Genomic DNA, 19,612 nt, shown 5'->3' with positions numbered 1-19,612 from the left:
ATCTTTTTAATGCACAATCCTGCAAAGTGGTCCATACAGGCACATCCCAATAACCCTTATGCAGCTCATGTGACTCCAGCGGGGCTCCTGTGGAAATTGTAAGCATCCCCTAGTAGAACTGCATGCTGATGTAGAGATGCACTTACATGGATCATCAATTATTTTGGGCGGAGGGCTGTGTACCCAGTTTTGGCAGGCTGTCCAGGACCACATGGGTAGCCTTGCCCCTTGACAGGTGCCCCATCCCCTGGTCACCATCTTGGGACCAATGTTCCAATGTCTTAGGACCAATGTCCCAGGGCCAGCACTGGTGGGGCCCAAAGCAGGGCGAGGCTGGCAGGGGTCTTTGGAGCCAGGCTGGGTTGCACCAACAGGGAGGGGGGGAGCTGGCCCAGCTCCATAAAGCCCCTGCCTACTAGGACCCTGTGCTCCTGCCACCCTGCTCTGGACCCCGCTGGCACTGGCCCCAGGACACTGGTGTGGGCCCCATGTTCCCACTGGCTCCTGTGCCCACTAACTCCCGGTGCCCCCCAGCCCTGCAGTACAGGTGGGGGGCAGTGCACAGCCCTGATCTCCTGCCCGCTGGCAGGGAAGAAGGTGGTGCTGAATGCGGGGACAAGTGGCCCCTCACCTGCCCCATGGCCGGGGCTGTCTGGAGCAGGCACAGGCAGCCCCATGCAGGCTGCGAGTGGCTGCAGCGTGGGGTGGCAACCATGGAGTGGGAGAGGGGCCACTTTTCTCCATGTCAGAAAAGAGCCCGGGGAAAAGCTGAGCGTGGGGAAAAGCAGCGCCCCCTCGTCCCATAGCCAGCACTCCCTGCAGCGAGCAGCTGCAGCATGGTGTGCCGGCCCTGGGGCAGGTGAGAGGCCATTTTCCCCACCCCCACAGCGCTCAGCTTTTCCCTAGACCACTTTTCTCTGGGCTCCTTTCCTGCCTGGGGTCCTCCTCTGCCCTCCCCACCCTTCCCCCTTACCTGCGGTTCTGGCCAGGGCAGCCAGGGCAGCCCCAGCTGAGGCTTCTGGCTGGCGGGGCAGGGCTGGGCAGGCCCTGCTGTTGTGGGGGACCACTGGGTTTCCCTGGGGTCATACTGCCCTTGGTTCCTGTCATTTTTGATAGGAAAAAAGGGCAGATGAATATTAATTTTCTAAATTTTTTAGGGGCCCTGTGGGCCAGATAGAATGGCCTCATGGGTTGGATTTGGCCTGTGGGCTGTATTTTGCCCACCCCTGAGTTAGACTGTACAGTGTTTATAGAAAGAACATCTTTCCTGACATGTATGTGAAGTGCTTTTATGCTAACACTCAATTTTACCTGGTGAAGGATGTATCACATTTCCACTGTGACACTGCATGTCCAACAGTGCGTTTCAGTATCTATGCCATCATCATTTTGCACTCTGTTATGTTCTAATGAATTTCAGTCACCTGGGCTAGGGACAGACATTCAGAAAGCTGAAGCCTGAATTGATTCAGTCTTTGAAGGTTAGTCTAACATGCGTAGATTGAATAAATTTGGAAGTGGGTAGACATTCACTTTTGATTCTGAAAATGCGGGCACATGCCTGCAGTGGCTCAGGCTAGAAGCCTGGAAGTGCTAGAGCGAGCCCTGGGCTGCAGAGAAGCTGTGCTGGGGTGGGGCGGGGGGGAAGGCAGGGCATGGCCAGGCCCTGGCAGGCCAGAGTATGATTGGGAAGGAGTTTAATCCCCGACCCTGGCCTGCAGGGACCCTAGTCCAGGTGTGCCTGGAGGAGGAGGGAGGAAGCAGCCCCTTCCAGGGGTCCCCAGCCCCTCCATTTTTGCTCACTTGCTCGCTGCTCCAGTAGCAGGAGCATGGCCAGACCCCAGTAGCGAGGGGAAGAGGGGTTTAATTCTCCCATTGCAGGGGGGCACTGCAGGCACTGACAAGCTCCTCTTGTGCACCCGGGGCCACTACAGCCAGATGCCGGTGGCCTGAGGGAAAGTGGGGAGCGGTGCAGGCACCAACACAGTGCTGGCTCCATCTCACACTGAAGAGCCTCTCAGCCAGGGCCTGTGCCGCAGTGCCTGGGCCAAGTCCCTTGGAGGAGTGATGAGAGGTGCCCAATGCTGAGGCAGGTGCGGGGGCCAAAGCTTGTAGGCAGACTGCAGCTGAAGCATGGCTCCCCACCCACCTCCCTCTCCCTGTTACCTGCTGCCTGCTCGCAGCAGCACTGGGTCCTTGGGGTGGGCTGCTGTGGGCCAGGGGCATAGGTAGCGGTGGGGGGGGAGGCAATGGACTGCCACAGCTCAGTCTGGCATGGCCCTGGGTCGTGGGCAGCAACTGGCCTGTGGCATGCTGGGGGATTCTGATTTAACTTAAACAGGAAGGAGTCTGGGACAGAGGTTTTATAAACTGGTTTGACCTCAATCAGTTAAGTCTGATATTACATTCAACCAGATTTATCTCAAACTGTTTTCGGTCATTTTGAAACTGGTTTATATGCACTGAACTTATGTTCTGTTGCAGGTTTAAACCAGTTTCTGACCACTTACACTGGTTTATGTGTCTCATTTGTTCTTAGCCCTGAAGGCTAAATCATCACCAAGTGCTCCAGTGTATTTTATTGCACATTTGCCCAAGTGAATAGGATTTATCTTTATTTAAATGTCTGAGGCAATAAGCTTTAAACAGCTAACCCTGTAGATCTGGTGGTGGGAGTTAGTTGCATTTTGACAGACTCCTTTCCTATTTGTTGAAGTTTGAAAAGAGACAAACAAATTGTTCTTGTGCTAATTACCAATTGTCTATATGGACAGGCAGAAGCTACACCCTAAATATAACATAGAGCTGTTGTCTCCATCTGTGACAGCTTGCCATAAATAATGACATTCAGTAATGAACATGGAAACTCTTTTTTGTTCACCTGCTCAGAGAAAAAAGTGTAGAGGTGAGTGGGAGGAAGCAGTGTACTCTGGAATATCTTGCATCAGTTGAGAGTGACTCCTCATTGAAAACCAAAGGAGCAGCTTCTATAGGCCCATGAAGGATGCATTACCAGACCTTATGGCTGCCTATACACGTGCTCAGGGGTGCGGGTGTTTTAGTTAGAGCAGTTCCCAGACAGCTGCTCTAATTAAAACAGCTCACCGTCATGTGTATTAAGCCCCTGCACATTTCAAAATGGCTGCAGGATGCTTCATCTAAAGCTCATTTGACAAGGTTTAGATAAAGTGCCCCCACGACCATTTTGAAACATGTGGGAACCTAATATATGTGATGGTGTGGTGACACTGGATCAGTCTAATTAGAATGTTTCAACATGAACAAGCATGTCTATAGACAGACCCTGTGCTGGGGTGAACTAATCAGATTTAGAGGCATAGGAGGAGTTTTGGAACAGGGACCTAGGAATTTCCAAATCTGTGGTCCACTTAGTCCAGGAAAACCCTGGCACTGGCAGTTCCCTGAACCAGCCTTTTTAGAAAGCACAAGAAAATCTACATTAGGTATCTTAAAAAAAAATTTCCCTCAGGAAAACTTTTCTCCTAGTAACTGAGACTGGTTTATATCTTGAGGAATGACAGCTTCTGTTATCATCCTTTGTCCCCATGTTTCATTAAAGCTCAAAGCTTAATTTAGTGCTGGTATAAATGGGTGAAACTCAGATCAAGTCCAGAGAGGTAAACTTGCTCGTACTATTGGTGAATCTGAAGCAGGAGAAGGGCAGTCCTATTGGACAAGCTGGCCCAGTAGTTAGGATGCAGCCCTAGATTTGGGAGATATGCGCTCAATACCTGCTCTACCAGACATCTGGCATGACTCTTGCAAATGCACTTGGCTTTTCAACACTGTAGTTCCTCATCTATATGGCAGAGATAATAGCACTCTCCTACCTTGTAGATTAAATGCATTTAAAATTTTGAAGAGTTCATATTCTATGGTGAGGAAGAGCAGATCATTACCTGAGTTGGATATTATTATTACCATTGCTTCATTAACTTTGACAAAAGAAATCAACTTCCTCATTAATTGTTTCATGTGTCCTACCTCTCAAAAGTGTGGATTGAGGCTGACTCTGAAAGGCAAAAAAGCATTTTTTTTCTTGCATACATGCAAGTAAAGTTTGGGAGCTGCAAAATAAGTAACCCAAATTTATTGACCCCCCTTTTAGAAACCGCAAACAATGATAAAACACAGCAGAAGTCTGTTGCTGTCTCTTGAACCCTCTGAATCTTTCAAAACTATGCAGTGCTTGGACAGACATTGTGATATCACCAGTAAGCAAATAAAGGGATGGTCTCCATGGCACAATGCAGTGCTGTGCAGAGATATCATACCTAGCCTGGGTACCAGAAGCAGCAGAGCTTCATTAATGTGGTGCTCCACCTGAGCTAAAGAGTGTTGCTACTCAGCTATGCAGCTACCCAACTGGTTTCCGGGTATGTTGGAAGTAGAATGAGCCCACTGGCTTATCTATGATGCACAAGTCTTCAGAACAGGAGATTTGCCATCTGTGGTACTGCTTTTGCTAGACCTCTGAGTGTGTGCCAGCTTCTGTGGAAAGGCCACAGGGACAAGTATGAAGGAATGTACTTAGTTTTGAATACATGCCCTTCTGAAACCCCTTACTGATGCTCCAAGAGTAACTCAAGGCCAGACTACTCTGTTTCAGGTAAGGTAAGGTCTAATGAGATGAGGAGGAAAACATACTTAGCAGCATGTTGTAAATCGGTATTTTTATCAAGTGTTTCTGGTGACAGTGGAGTGCCTTTTAACTCCTGCTGAAGTCAGCTGGAGGTGAAAGCACTCATCATTTCACAGGACCAAGCGGAACGAACCTATAATCACTTTATATTGTATCTGTGAGCCAGATCTCCTAGTGGTGTGAGCTGGCCAAGTTTCACTGAAATCCCTGAAGCAGTGCCAATTACACCTAATGAATATTTGGTCCTGCATCCCTACATCTCTGCTGTCTTCTGATTGCTAGACAGAAGGCCAACTGAAAAGCTAGAAGGCCAAACAAGTACCTGAGGCAGACAGGCAGGTAGGTTAAAGGGAGAAAGAACATATTGTATCATAAAGCTGTACATACATATATGCGCAGTAAGAAGTTCTGATGACATTCTGATAGCCACAAGAACAGGACTAGAATCATCAGAACCCAGCATTGGGTATTTAGATATCCTTACTCACAGTTTCCTTGGGTGGTGCATTATGTAATCAAAGGATAAAACAAGCTTTTAATAAGAAAAACATGCTTAACTGAAATCATGCACAAAAACCCAATGTGTTTATTTAAAAAAAGTATTCTCTTTCTTTAAGAAACAGGAAAAAACAAGTTGGGGTTTTCAAAATGTGTATAATTGTTGACAAGCCTCGGGTGGAGGATGTCTGTGGGTTATGGTGTAGGATTATGACCTCGGAGGCATTTCAGCCAATCATCAGACACCTAATGTTAGTTCATTTACCTAACTTCTTTTAATTAAATGCTGCGAAATGTATTCAAGAGTTTTCTTACACAGAGGCCTTGATAGATTAAGATTTAACTATGAGCCTCCCTACAAGCATGTGAGTAGTTCTGCTGACTTGAATGGAATTTGGAGTTGTGTTTAAAGTCAGGCAGGTGCTTACATACCTCCCTGTACCAGGGCTACATGGGTGGGACCACACTGTGTGGCAATATTGTAACAGTGTAGAATAATGATGTAATAATGCACATATGCATTATCATTTGCCTATGGGACTGAGCCTGAAGCTATCAACAGATTTTGGAACATAACAAAGATTTTGTCACAGGTGTGCATGTGACTGCATGGGAAATTGTTTCGTAGCTTGTAAACTATGAGACTATGACAATACCTCATCCCCAGCATTTTTGGGAGGGGCCACATCTGAGCATGTCCTTTTCCTGCTTGCTCAGAAATGGGGCAGTGAAGCTGCTCTAGTGGTGACTTTCAAGCATGCAAGAGACAGGGATCACAAGAGACACTGTGGTAGGAGGTTGGGTGCTCCTGAAGCAGCTTCATTTTCTGTATTTGGTGCATGTGAGCTGGAACAGATAAGAAGGGCCTCTGTATCTGCCCCAAGAACATGGCAGGTGTAGTATAGATGCACCCTATAACACTCCCCCCTATTGACCAGCTTTGCCACCATGGTGGCGTTTCCCTGCTAGCACTGACAAGCAACAGAAATTGGGTTTTTTCTGTTATGAAATAAATCCTCTCAACAGTTATTATTAATTGCACTCTAGTGGTGCTCCAGCTGCCAAAGCAGTTGCTAGCACCTCCCTGGGGGCCTTGGAAAATATGAACTGGCAGAGCTAAGGGAAGGAGCTAGCTGAGGTATAGTTACCTCCCACCTTTAGTAAATGTTTTTTCATATCTTATTCTGCTTTGCCTCTCAAGAAAGACATTGCTCCTTGGAAAGAATTTGATTGAGGGAGGAAAGGGAGATAGGCTGGGAACTAGAAGACTGCCTTATGGATAGGGGCAGCAAGCACAAAGGCAGAATGATGAGTGGGAGAATAAAACCAACCAGCTCTGGAGTTGCCTACAAAACCACGGACAACATAGAAAATGATGTTTTGATTCATTTGATATTGTACAGCAGGCTTTGTAGTGACATGACAGATAACATTTAAAAGGTTCTTGAAAAGCAGTAAGTCAAAATGTTATAAAACTTTGGAGAAAACAAGAAAAAACAAGTTGGCTTAATGGAAACAAGGCACAGAGTCTTGCTGCTGCTCAGCAGGAACTGAACTGCTCTTCCCAACTCACTTCGTGTACTATAAAAACCACTAGTCATTACTGATACTGACATAGAATGGACTTGGTCTGGTGACTTAAGTCTAGTCTACTCTATACAGTTTCCTAGAACAGCTATATTGGTTAGGAGTGTAAAAAAACCTCACAGCCCCTATGACATAGTTTTGGCAGCAAAACCCCTAGTGTGAACACAGCCATGCCAACAGAAGAGGGCTTTTGCAAGCTTTACTAGTGTTGTTCAGGGAGTTAGTGTAACTGTGCCAACAGAAAATCCCTTTGGCTGTCAGAGGCCACACTTTCAACAAGTCTCACCTTTAACACAACAGTTCAAACTGATGTATCATTACTAATCCCCTTGCCCCTAGCCATTGTTGTTATTTTCATTAGTTTCTTGAGACTTCAATCAGGCTCGAAGCCCCATTGTACAAGGTGCTGTACAATTTCTGTTTCCTCCTAGAAAGAAGTCTGTTACTTTCCTATGCTTTTAAAAAATACCTTTTTATTTAACTTTTTACTAGGGTAATTAGGGTGTCTTCTGTGGGAGTAACTAGTGAATTCCTGGGATGCTAATCATACAGTTGAAAGTCACATGATCCTGATATAAACCATTTTCCATATATACAGCACATCCCTTGTACTAATTTAATAGGAGGGAGCAGCAGTGAATATATATGACCTTTGGACCTCCCACAGAATTCAACAAGCTGACTTACATCAAGTAAAAGGGGGTAACGTCATGATGCAGTGTATTATATGTACAGAGCAATCTTTTCCCTATCTGAACTAAATTCAGGATTTAGTGCACCCTTCCAGCTGAACTTGCCAGATATGAGGCAGACATCTGAAAGTCAGGAGTGTTTTGTAGGATGTGGAATAAGTGGCGGGTGTTTTCCTTACACTGACTTATTAAGTCATGAGCCGATGAACTGTGCAGAATTCTTGGTTCAGTAGATAACACCATGCTACTACTTGTTACTTCTACTGCTCCATACACATTCCTAATGATTTAAAAAGAGAAAGGTCCCTGCTCTCTACAGCTTAAACTTCAGACTAGAGGTAACATAGAAAGCAATGACAAGCAAAGACTGGGGAATATGAGAACAAGAATTACAACAGTAGAATGTGTAGTTTGTTACAGACATATCAAACAAGATCCTATATGTATGTATGTATATGTGTGTGTGTGCGCGCACACTATCAGATTATAATTATGAGAGAAGGAGAAGGTGATAAAGGAGATGGCAGCAGAAGCCAAACCGAGTGGAATCTTGAAAGTGAGCATGCAGAGTTGGAAGTCGAGGGGACACAAGTTAAGCTTTTGCAGACATCCAAGGTGATGGGATGTAATGGTCAGAGCAGTGGGGAAGATAAGTGACAATGGCTGTGATATTCTGGACATTCTGCATGGGAGCAATATGAGATTTAGGGAAGCCAGAGAGGAATAAACTAAATCAGCTGAAGGAAGAGATTACTCATACACCACAGTTTGAGAAGAAGAGGTTGAGTTGTTCTAATGGAAGAATGGGAAAGATATCAGCAAGTACTCTGGAATGAGATGGAAAAGAAAGAAGAGAATTTGCGGAGGACTCCAAAGGCATATCTTATATTGGATGGCGCTAGGAAGCACCATCTTGAAAACATGCCTTGCCCACACACTCTTGCTCTGCACATACACGTATCAAATCTAAGCCATGTAGCTGCTCTATGGCATTCACCTAGAGCACACCCAGTGCTCCTCTCAGGCACACTTGGTCTTGGGCATGGTCATGAGATTGGCACAAGGCTCATTCAGCACCAGTCTAATGGCAACAGAAGGACACTGCTCAGCGTGCAGCTTGAAGGGAGCAGAAGTGAGTTGTTGCATTGTGTTTCCATGGTGGTGCTTCCTAGCACTGTGTGTAGACATGCCTCAAGGTAGTATTCTTTGGTATCTCTCTGGGAAATGGAAGTACCAATGGTCAATGGGAAGGTAAAGAATATACTCTGGGCTACAATGAAGGCTGTTTTTTTTCCCCAGTTTTATTTAGAGTTGGAGATGGGACAACCAGGAGAGAGATATGAGAAACACAGTTATGGATAAGGAATGAACAGAGAGTAGAATTGTGGGAGATGAAAGGTAGATTTGGGAATTATTACTTTTGAGACAGTACTTAAGGGTCACACCTCATTCTATATAGCTGTGCTAAATGGAGGAAAATCACCACTGGGCCCTAGAAGATGTTACATTTATGGTACAATTGACATGTTAATCATACCATAAACTATAACATACCACACATTCAGCCAATTTATGGTGCGGTAAAATGGCAAACCAGTCACAAAGCTATTCCACATGTAATGTGAAACATTACTGTGGCTGGTGTATATGGTGGCTTATCTTGAACGTGTGCTATGTGTCCGAGGACTGCCCTTGGTCTGGTTCGGACCTGCCAGTGGCATGATTGGGACATGAGGTATTTTATGCCTCATCCCAGAAATTGTGTTTCCTGGCATACACATCTGGCATGGCAGGATACATGATGCTTGGGATAGGGCATGAAATTCCTTAGATCCCAATTGTGCCATTATATTCATTCCTGTAATGGGGATAAATTATGTAACAGTTTAGGACAAAGCAAGGTGAAAGCAAGGGATTGCAAATTTAATCCAAACTCTGCCCATTATTCCTATAATTTATTTTAAAACCCCCCAAACAACAACATGAGTTCATCCCCACATCCTGAAATAAAACAAACCACAGACCAGTGTGCTATGGTTGTAACATTTGCTGGGGTTACAATCTGCCATAAAGCGAGCTGGCAACAGAGCCCAGCTTTTTGCATTTAACTCAAACTTGCCTAACTTTTATCCTAATACCACTTGGAATGTGGCTTTAACTCCCTTTTTTAGTGATCATACAGGACACTGTGAAGGCTTTCTGAGGGATTCTAAGTATTTAGGAGCACAGAAGTAAAATAATTTGATGTTCTTTTCATTTTACTGAAGTTTCAAGTGTGAGAATTATAAAAAAAACTGGATAAGCAGATACACAGCAAAGAAATAGTATAGTGAGCAGGTATGTATGTGTGTGACAGAGGACACATCTACATGAGATGCTAAATGCCCAGTAGACTAATTCTACCGTGCATTACCATGTCACAGTAAAAGCCATGTTATTGCACTAATGTGCAGTAGAATTAGTCTACTGTGCATTAATGTAATTTAAAAGGCATTATTACAGGTTCTAAACTTAATACCCAGGCAGAATGATAGTTCTGCCCAAAAAGTCCCTATTATTATCAGTTTAAATACAGGGTAGAACAACAAGTGCATAGACATGTGTCATTTCTTAATGTAAGGAGTTCATTTTGTAGTGTATGTGTTTTCCAAATAGGCTTACTTTTAAGGATACCTTATTAAGGACAGCAAATACTTGCTCTTGGATAAAACAATGTACAGACACTGTTTAATTTTTAATTTTTTTCTAGGTACGGGGAGGAGGATTTGTTCTCTGGCAAGATATGAGTTTCTTTATGCCCTCTTTTTATTCAGAAATTAGAGTAGTGCTCCAAATAGAGGACTGCAAGAGTGATGGAGGAGGTTGAGAGGATAATGAACTCTAGAAAGTGGCTTTAATTGGTGGATTTGGGAAACAAATTCTAAGGCTGAGGAAGGGGATTTATGAAGGCAACAACACAGAAAACAAAACAATTGCTCAAGTTGAACCAGAGCAACAGGAATCAGTTTTGGGAGTGCCTGAACTTTACTCCTGCAAAGTTGCACAAGAGTTTTGTCCCTTCCTTTGGTTCTCAGTTCCCTCTAAACCAGGATCTCTTTCTTTGTGCCCCCAGAGCTCCCGAGACTGTTTATTTTCCTTGGCTGCCTGCAACGGCTTTAACATATGCAGGAGGTTTTGAGCTCTTCTTTCACTCTCTCCATATGAGATCCTGCTCTTATCAAGTTTAACAGGCCCTTTGACAGGAACAAAATGTCCTGGAGGACAAGGGTGAAAAACAGACCCCAAAGGCAGCATCTGGGTTTTTTTTTTTTTGGTAAACATACTAGTTTGGAGCTCACCATGCACATTTTGGTACTTGCGTGTCAGCTCACAGAACTGGCAAAAGTCACTGCAAAGGTACATGAGATTAACAAGGACAGGACTGCCTACAAAGTACAGAGTGAATGAAGTTTGGTACTGGGAAGGTTTATGTCAGCTTTACACAGAATTTGCACAGTAAGGTAATGCAATGGAGACTCAAACCTTACAAACAGCTTGGTTCTCCTTGCAAAGCAGCATAACACATTAAAAGACGAGGCAGTTGCTCCACTGCATTACCTTATTGTGTAACTTCTGTTTAAAGCTGACATAAACTTCCCAGGTTTACCTGGGACATAAACCTTCTGTGAGATCATAATCAGGGCACATGTATATCAAGACATACATGAATAAATATTCTTCATTTGGCAAATCAAAACATTCATGAACATTTGTAAATCTCAAATTATTGTAAGTGTAGGCATAATGCCAGGGTTCCAGTTTGCCTTTGGCTGAAATGCCAGATGTCAGATGTTGGCAGGATGAGGTGGGCACTGACTCTATGGTTCACTGACTGCTAAAGGGTATAGGATACCATAGTTCACTGCTAAGTTTGAAATGCCTTCTGGGCATGCAACTACAGTTCAGCAATGGGTCACCCTTTTTTTTCCCAGCATTGTGCAGTTGTGCCAAAAGTACTCAAAGCAGTGGAAATACTTGCATAGTGAAGAAACAGAAACTTGTGGTAGTTAATTGCTTGACTTTGACAAATCTCAGTTTGTATTTGTTTTAAATATATAGGACTAGCAAAGCCTAATTATTTCTTTTTAGGGGTCAGATGACTACGTAATACAGAAGAATTAAGGAATAGTTGTTCCCATTCTGTGGATAGACTCTGCCTATTTCATATGGTGTAGAGCTGAACACGTATCTTACCTCTCACATCGTGTCCTACCATGAAAGACAGTTTTGCTATGGTGCACAAGAGATTTTTATTTTTGGCCAAACACTTATAGGCTAACACATGTATGATGGACTAAGGTTGCTATGTATTGAACTTTCAAATGGGAGATAACTCAGGACAGCTATTTTTCTCACAAATATTCACAGATAATTTCATTGCCTTTAGCCTCACCTGCTGACTAAAAGTCAGGAATCATCACGCATCCTCACCTCTGCTACAGGGTCCTATCATGCCATATTTTTCAGGCTGCTCTCATTTTAAGGTCTTTGTCCTTTTGCCTCATTCTTGCGTGATACAATCTGATGCCTTTTGTTCCTGGATGAAAGTTTCTTAGGTTTTAGATTAAGTTTGACTTTCTGTTCATTGACATTCAGAGGAGATAATGGCAGCCTACTTATCCGGTGACTACACTGTTTGTATATTACAGATGGCTGGGAATGTCATGATGAAATGCCTTTTTTGGAGAAAAAAGTTGATTTTTTGGATCCCAAGCTGTTTGTGGGAAAAGGTCAGTTTTAACATGTTTCTCAATGAAAACATGCCTTGGAAAGAAAATTTCAAAATTGCTGAAATGTCCTATTTCAATATTGTCAAAGAAAAAACATTTACTATTAATTGGAAAGGGCCCTTTCATTTCAAACTGTAAGCAAAGTTATACTAAGAAAAGTTAAAAATCAAAATCAAAACAAATGAAATTTTTCAAAATGGAAATCCTTCCATTGATCTGAATTAAGTTGGATTATTATATTATCATGGACATTTTCAAGGTTTCAAATTTTTTCCAAGTTGGGATGGAAATGTATTTTAAAATGCTGAAAACTGTCACAAGACAGTAAAAATTGTTTCCTGCTCAGCTTGAGAGCAAGAGTTGCCCAAGGTAGCACGTGTCTCCCCCTCTTGTGGCTGTTCTGTGCACTAGGATATAACACCTGCACCTGCCAGCTAATGCATTTAGTCCTTTAGCTGAAGTGGGAATGGTTCATGGAGTGCACCATGAATGGTCATTGTTTACAACCCATCCCAATGATCATTCTAACAGGCAAGCTTTGGCCAGGACCTGCATGCTACCACAAATCAGATTTGTTCTGGGGGACCAGACATGCAAAAGTATCTGCCTCGGAGGTTAAACAAAATCCATGGAGGATGTATTCTAAAGCTTTTTTCAGTTAGAACTGGCTTCTGTTAACATCCCATTTACATCCTTAGTAGCCTTCACAAGAAGGGGCCTCCACAAGTGAACGCACACAGGAAACAGAAGAAACCACTGTGTGGATCAATCTTTTTTCATCACATAACCACCATCTCAATCAGAAGCATTCTTTCCCTGGCTGAACACACACATTTGTACACTGCAGATTACAGTGGCCAGCAATTGCAAGCAGCAGGAAGTAGAGAAATTCCATTCAGAATAACAGGCCCTCTTCTTTATGCCGGGCATGCCTGAGGCTGCAAGGAGGCTGTGGTCTGCCTGAGCCCACTCGATCTGTTTTGTCTGTCTTTAGAGAAAGGGTTTGCCCTTTACTGGAAAATGAGGTGGAGACCTGGGCTGGTTTCATCTGTCAGGAAATATCTCCACCTCACTGGGATAAGTGAGACAAATGTGAATGAGCCACTCTGCACCTAAGATACCAGGCTATTTTTTTCTCCCCTAGGCTTGCTGCTTAGCTTTTCATGGGACAGAGGCAAGCCTTTGTAACAGAGGGTTTTTTTTAAGCCAGGAGAAGGATGTCACTGTACTGGAAGAGCAGGAAGTACTTCAAGTCAGGGATGAAGGGCACTGGCACAGTGGTAGAGGCTCAGGCCCAGAGTGGAGCATGGCTAAAGGTACAAAGTGAAGTGCCAATGGAAGAGCGGTGTAACAGGGGCCTGCCTGGCACCTACCTACCCAGTTGGTTGTCACTGGATATGCTGTCATTCCATCATTATGTGAGCATCATGTTCACTCTGACATATAAATCAAAATAGTGCCAGGATGCTGGTTGGATGGCTTGTCAGATTTCTACATCTCTTCCGACATTCTCCAGTAAAAATAGTTGCTCAAATTCCCCATGAAGCTCTCATCCGGCCACAACAGTGGCTTATGGTTTGCACTTTTTACTTTCCACAGTGAGGATGCCAAGGTTACAGTAAGCAAGGTATGTTCTTGGTATGCTGAGCTTCTTCAGTGCACACACAATGGATGCTCTCAAAATACACCATAGAGGGGGAGGTGTTACTTCTCTCTGTGACACTGGTCAGGCTGCAGCTGGAGTACTGCATCCAGTACTAGGTGCCACACTTCAAGAAGGATGTGGCCAGCCTGGAGAGGGTTCAGAGGAGGGCCACCGGTTTGATCAGAGGGCAGCAGGACAGGCCCTATAAGGAGACACTGCAGGACCTGAACCTGTTCAGCCTCAGCAAGAGGAGGCTGAGGGAGGACCTGGTTGCTGTCTACAAACTCATCAGGGGAGATCAACAGCAAATAAGTAGAGCCCTTTTCTCCCCAACACCACCTGGGGTGACAAGGAACAATGGTAATAAACTGATGGAGAATAGGTTTAGGTTAGAGATCAGAAGGCAATATTTTACAGTTCGGGTGGCCAAAATCTGGAACCAACTTCCCAGGGAAGTGATCCTCGCCCCTACCTTGGGCAAATTCAAGAGGAGGTTGGATGATTACCTGTCTCAGGTCTTGTGAACCCAGCATTCATTCCTGCCTGCGGCAGGGGATCAGGCTAGATGATCTGTTCAGGTCTCTCCTGACCCTAGCTACTATGAAACCATGAAACTATACAAGCAAGGAGAAAGTAAAGTAGGGGCAAGCTTCCTATTTGTGTTCTAAATGGATCTGAATAGGATTTATGCTTGGTTCTAAACCTGTGAGAATGAATTTCCCTAACCTGAATCCTCAAACAGGTGAAATCCACATCTTGGTCCACTTCTCTTGATTTTAGCTATTTCTTTTTTAATTTTTTAAATTAAAGACTAATTCTCATAAAACTCTGTTTCTGGAGTTCCTCTCTTCTCCCTCTCCCCCTCTCCAATCAGACCTCTTCTCAGCTGATACCATCCCAATTGTCAGTGTGAAAGCTGAAACAAATGCTCAAAACTTCCCATGCCACAGTCCAGGCTATAAGAATCGTATGTTCAGTGGGTATCAGGTAGAAAGACCATGTATGTATGTTTTTGGAGTTAGCGAAGAAGGCATTCCTTACACAGCACTCTGAGGCTGGAGTCCTATCTCAAAAGCACTCTCTAAACAGTTGTGGCCCAGACTTAATTAGCTAAGTTAGATCATCTGCATCAGAAATGTAAAGCAGTGTCATACTGGGTTTGTTTCTCTAACCAGGGAAGCTCTGATGTGATGGGCTGCAGACATCTTTGGGTTTTTTTTGTTTTTTTACCCTTTCATTAGTGTTTGGTTTTAGGCATTCAGGAGAAACCACGGCCTCTGAAAGTTCCCTCTTCCTGCCCCCCAACTTTGACTCATATTATAGTAATGGATGAACAGAAAAACTGAGAATAAGGGAAGAAAGCCCTTGGCTCTCAGACTGTTCAGCAAACCAGTTACTGGCATCAGTGATGTTGTTTGGGAATCCTTGTTGGAATGAAAGCAAACCCCATATGGATGTGGTCTCTACTGAGGCTGCTGTTTAAGGTGGAAGCCTCTAGATTCCCAGAACAAGACAGTGTGAAGGGGGGAGCATATCACTCAACTGAAGATGCATCAAATCCTCACAATGGTGCTCCCACCCAGGGGTTATAATAATGCTTTATGGGTGGGGTTTCCAAAATCATTTAGCGGTGTCCTACCTCTTTTTCACTGAAGTCACCAGTAAAGTTTTTGTTAACTCCAGTGGGAGCAAAGTTAGGCCCACACAGGGTGCATCTATATGAGATGTTTACTGAGCAGTAGATTAATTAGCTGCTCAGTAAGCATGGAGCATCTACACGTGACCTTATTAGACTGCTGGGCATGAGGGTACTTCAGTACAGGGGGTTGCCTGCTGTCTAGCTCCACACTGAAACACCCTTGGGCCCCAGCTAGCCCCTCTGCAGCATTTTGAGCTGGGGGAGAAGCCCTCAGCTGCTCTGACCTGGCTAAACATGCTGCAATTCCAGGTACATGTGAAGATGTGGTGCCCAGCAGTAGTAACTGTGGCTTAATTGCATATGTAGATGCACTCTCTGAGTACTTCTGAAATCTTTACCCTGTGTTTGCCAATGCTGATACAGGGTGATTGTGATGGACTGTATGTGACCCTCACTGTTAAAAGGTTAATCAGCTCTCAGAAATGTTAGGAGGGATGGTTTGCCTCCCATCTGAGACCAATCAAACATGATATTTTAAAAACACAAGGAATGGCTCTTAATAAGCATGACCAGTATGCTGCTTAGGCTAAGGCCTCTTGGACAGGAAAGTTATGACTGAGATAGAGGACTCAGCTACATGCATCTGATTTAATATAGCTGGTTTTTATTCTGAGTTTCTCACTTTGGCAACTTTACAAGTAAAGGGTAAGGTTCTGGCCTCTACAGTGAATGGGGCTAGGGACAGACATTACACATAAACTGGTTTAAGTGATCAGAAACTGGTTTAAACCTGTAACAGAACAGAAGTTTAGTGCACATCAGCCAGCTTGCAAATGGCTATAACTGGTTTGAGATAAACCTGGTTGAATGTAGTATCAGACTTAACTGATTTGGGTCAAACGGGTTTATGCAATGTCTGTCCCAGGCCCCTTCCTGGTTTAAGTTAAACCAGACTCCCCCAGAATACTGGCATGCTCTCTGGGCAGAGCTTGTCCATCCCTTCTGCTCCCTGGCTGCAGCTCTGGTAGAGTCTATAGACATCTGCCTGGATTCCCCCTGCTCCCTGCCTTCCCTCACCATGGCCTGCTAAGCAGGGATTCCCCACTTCTCTCAGCTTTACACACCTCTCAGCATTAGCAAGCATACCACATGCTGGCTATGGTCTGTGCTGTGGGAGACTAGACAAAAGCAGACAGGATTGTGTCCACTTAGGGCTTTTTGGAGCTAATCAACAGATAGCTGGTAATGTCCCTCCGTTCCTTCCTTGGAAAAAGTTGTTTAAGAGATTGAACTAATGTAGAGAAGCTTTTTTTTCTTTGTTTTCTTAATGGGCTGGTAAACACTGAGGTAGAGGTAACAAACACTGTGTTATCAACTGCCTGCTCAGCTGCGGGAGAACCCCTCCCTAATCAGAGCATCCTGCTAGGGCCTGGCCATGCCCCACCTCAGCTCAGCAGTGTGGAAGGGAAGGGATGGTTGCTCTAGTACCCCCCAGCTTCTAGCCTGAGCCACTGCAGGCATATGCTTGCATTTCTGGGATGTCCATGTGGTTACAAACTGGTTTAGCCTAGCCAGGTCAGCCTAACCTGCAAAGACTGAATCAATTCAGGCTCAGGCTTTTTGAATGTCTGTCTCTAGCCTGGGATTCTTGCCATTCATTTCAACGGGGCAGGATTTCACCTATAGTACTTAATGAGCATCGTATGTATTGTAAGTTTCTCTTCTTCCCTCTTCCATCTGGGTATTTTATTTTCAGGTGCTTATTTCTTTATCATGCAAAAGCTAAACCAATTCTGTGAGCTTTGTATTTTGTGCCAAAAGCTGAAGACTTCTGAGAATGAAATGGCAGTTCTGTGCTCACTCCTCCAGTGATGTCAGTGCCATTAATATCAGAGAATGTAGCTGCAGAGGGCCATGAAGGGAGAGGCAGCTCCTCGGGGAACCTGGTCTAATCTTCTGGAAGACTTTTAAAGAGATGCAGCTAATGGTCATGTATTCCCTCTCTTTGCGTTGGAGGGTTTTCTGAATCAAATTAAGCAAGCAGATTTTTGTTCCATTGAACATCAGGATTTATTGGCCAGATGTTATAGCTGTATACTGGAATCAACCTTGTAAAGCCTGTTGCTGTCTTCAAAATGGATGCATGTCTAGTATGCAAAGAACCTTCCATGAGAGCTTGCAATAGCTGCAGGATGTGATCCTTCCATTCACCCTAGGTAAGGGCCCTGCACCACCTCTGTCCTGATCTGTAGAGCAGAACCTGTGCATTGTATATAGGCTGTATTACCTGCATACAACGGATTACTTGGGAAGGGAGTGGAAATCTCTCTGTGAGCTCCTTCTAAGGTGGAGCTCCATACTTCTCCAATGCTGACCAGGGCTGAATGGCAAAATTTGGCCTTACATTTTGCCATTACCAAGATAACTCTGAGAGAGACAGCTCTCTCAACAAATCATTCATATATGTGATTTCATTCTTTTATGCTATAACCTAATTGCTTCCTTGTACCACATTATGTTCCATCTGGTTGTCTTTGTTTCTATGTTGCTTCTGTCACTCAAGTGCATGGGTGATTTAGAAATGGTTCCCATATTGCCTGTGTTACTTCAAAAGGAACAAGAAAACAAAACACGCACAAGCAAAGTCTCCAAATTCCTGCACCAACTCTCTCCTTGGGAAAGGACACGAGATCAGCTTAATATTGAAACAGTCTACCTAAAGAAATAGTCTGTGTTCATGCAGGCAGAAGCTGCTTTTTTCTCTGGTGACCCAATATATCCAAGGACCCAAGTCCTGGTGAGTAGGTTAAGCGAGAGCGGGGTTTGTAGTGGAACTAATGTCAATCTTCACTGAAATGACTAGTTGATCAAATTCAGCAAGACTGTGTTGGTTTTAGTTATTTTGTAAGTGCTAGATTGACTCTATTTGTCCCAGTTTCCCAACCATTAAATGTGAACAATTGGATCCTCCTCAGAGTCACAGAAACCTGTGCCTGGAAGACGCAGTCTCTTGGGCACTGAATCTAGTCACCTGTGTTCATAGGCAACCAAAGAAGTACTGTTAAGAGTCAACTAGTCAGTAATATACTTTGAAGATGAAAAATATTTTATCAGCCTAAGTAGAAGAGGTAAGGAGAGGAGAGATGGAGGGAGGGGAGTGATGCTCCAGGGTGGACTAACTTGGCAGTGAGATTTCAGAGCTGAACTTTCAAAGATATATTAATCACTGACTGAGCTAACAACCAACTTGTGACTTCCACAGTCTCTATGAGAGACAGGTTCCTGTGTTCTTGGAAAGTTAAGAGATTTTTTTGGTGAGCCTGGCCAAAGTAACTAAAGAGGAAATGTCTCTCTGGTACAAGAATGAATTTCAGCCAAAGTGACTAACTGGTCCGTAGCACAGTCCATTTATTGTATTGCAGTATGAATCTTGTGGAAGGCAGATGAACACCAGTCTCTGCTCCTTGGCTCATATGTTGTCCTTGTTTCCTGATCTGCTCTCCTGTTCTTGCAGTTTATTGATGGGAACCAGAGACCTGAAGAATTAAATGTTCAGGTGCAAATTGAACATCTGCTGAACTGCGGTGACCTCCATTTCATGCTTATTATTTTGAATTGTTTTGGGAACCACAGCTGATGGCCAGAGCTTTTCTCTGAAGGTGTAGTGGACAAAAAGAAATGTGTACAGAAGAGGTGATATTAATGTGCATCTCAAAGAACAGCCTGAATCACACCAAGGGATTTACATCACCAGTGGGCAAATTTACACAGTGATGAGCAAGGCAGATTGAATCTGTGCATTAAATGTTTATAATGAACTGGGTTTATATCGGGCTTAGCTGACAATGGAGGAGGTTTGCTGGTATTAAAAATTACACCCCCATATGACAATGCTATAGCAGCAACAGATCCCACTGTGAACTTTGCTTAGTTCTATTTTCCGCTCTGCTGCTATTGTGAAGAGGAGGGAGGGAGGCAGTCCCATAACACACCTTGCCTCCTGCTCTGTCCTTGGTTCTATCATGAAGAAGTAGTTAGCTAAAGGTAGGATATCCCGTGATACATTGCCTCCTCTTGATTCCCCTTTGTTCTGCTGTAGGACCTTGCAAGTGAAGTGAT

General features: G+C 44.1%; 1 protein-coding gene across 1 annotated transcript in view; it reads right to left on the bottom strand.

The window, feature by feature from the left end:
- SYN3 (synapsin III) overlaps nt 1-19,612 on the bottom strand; it is a 308,303-nt gene that overhangs the window by 45,541 nt on the left and 243,150 nt on the right. The gene's annotated exons all lie outside the window — the stretch shown is intronic.

Source organism: Crocodylus siamensis, chromosome 4 (genome assembly GCF_052110815.1).
Source record: "Crocodylus siamensis isolate JL-2025a chromosome 4, ASM5211081v1, whole genome shotgun sequence".
Lineage (NCBI taxonomy): Eukaryota > Metazoa > Chordata > Crocodylia > Crocodylidae > Crocodylus > Crocodylus siamensis.
Note: the sequence above shows the minus strand (reverse complement) of the source record. Positions and strands in the feature narration are given on the sequence as shown.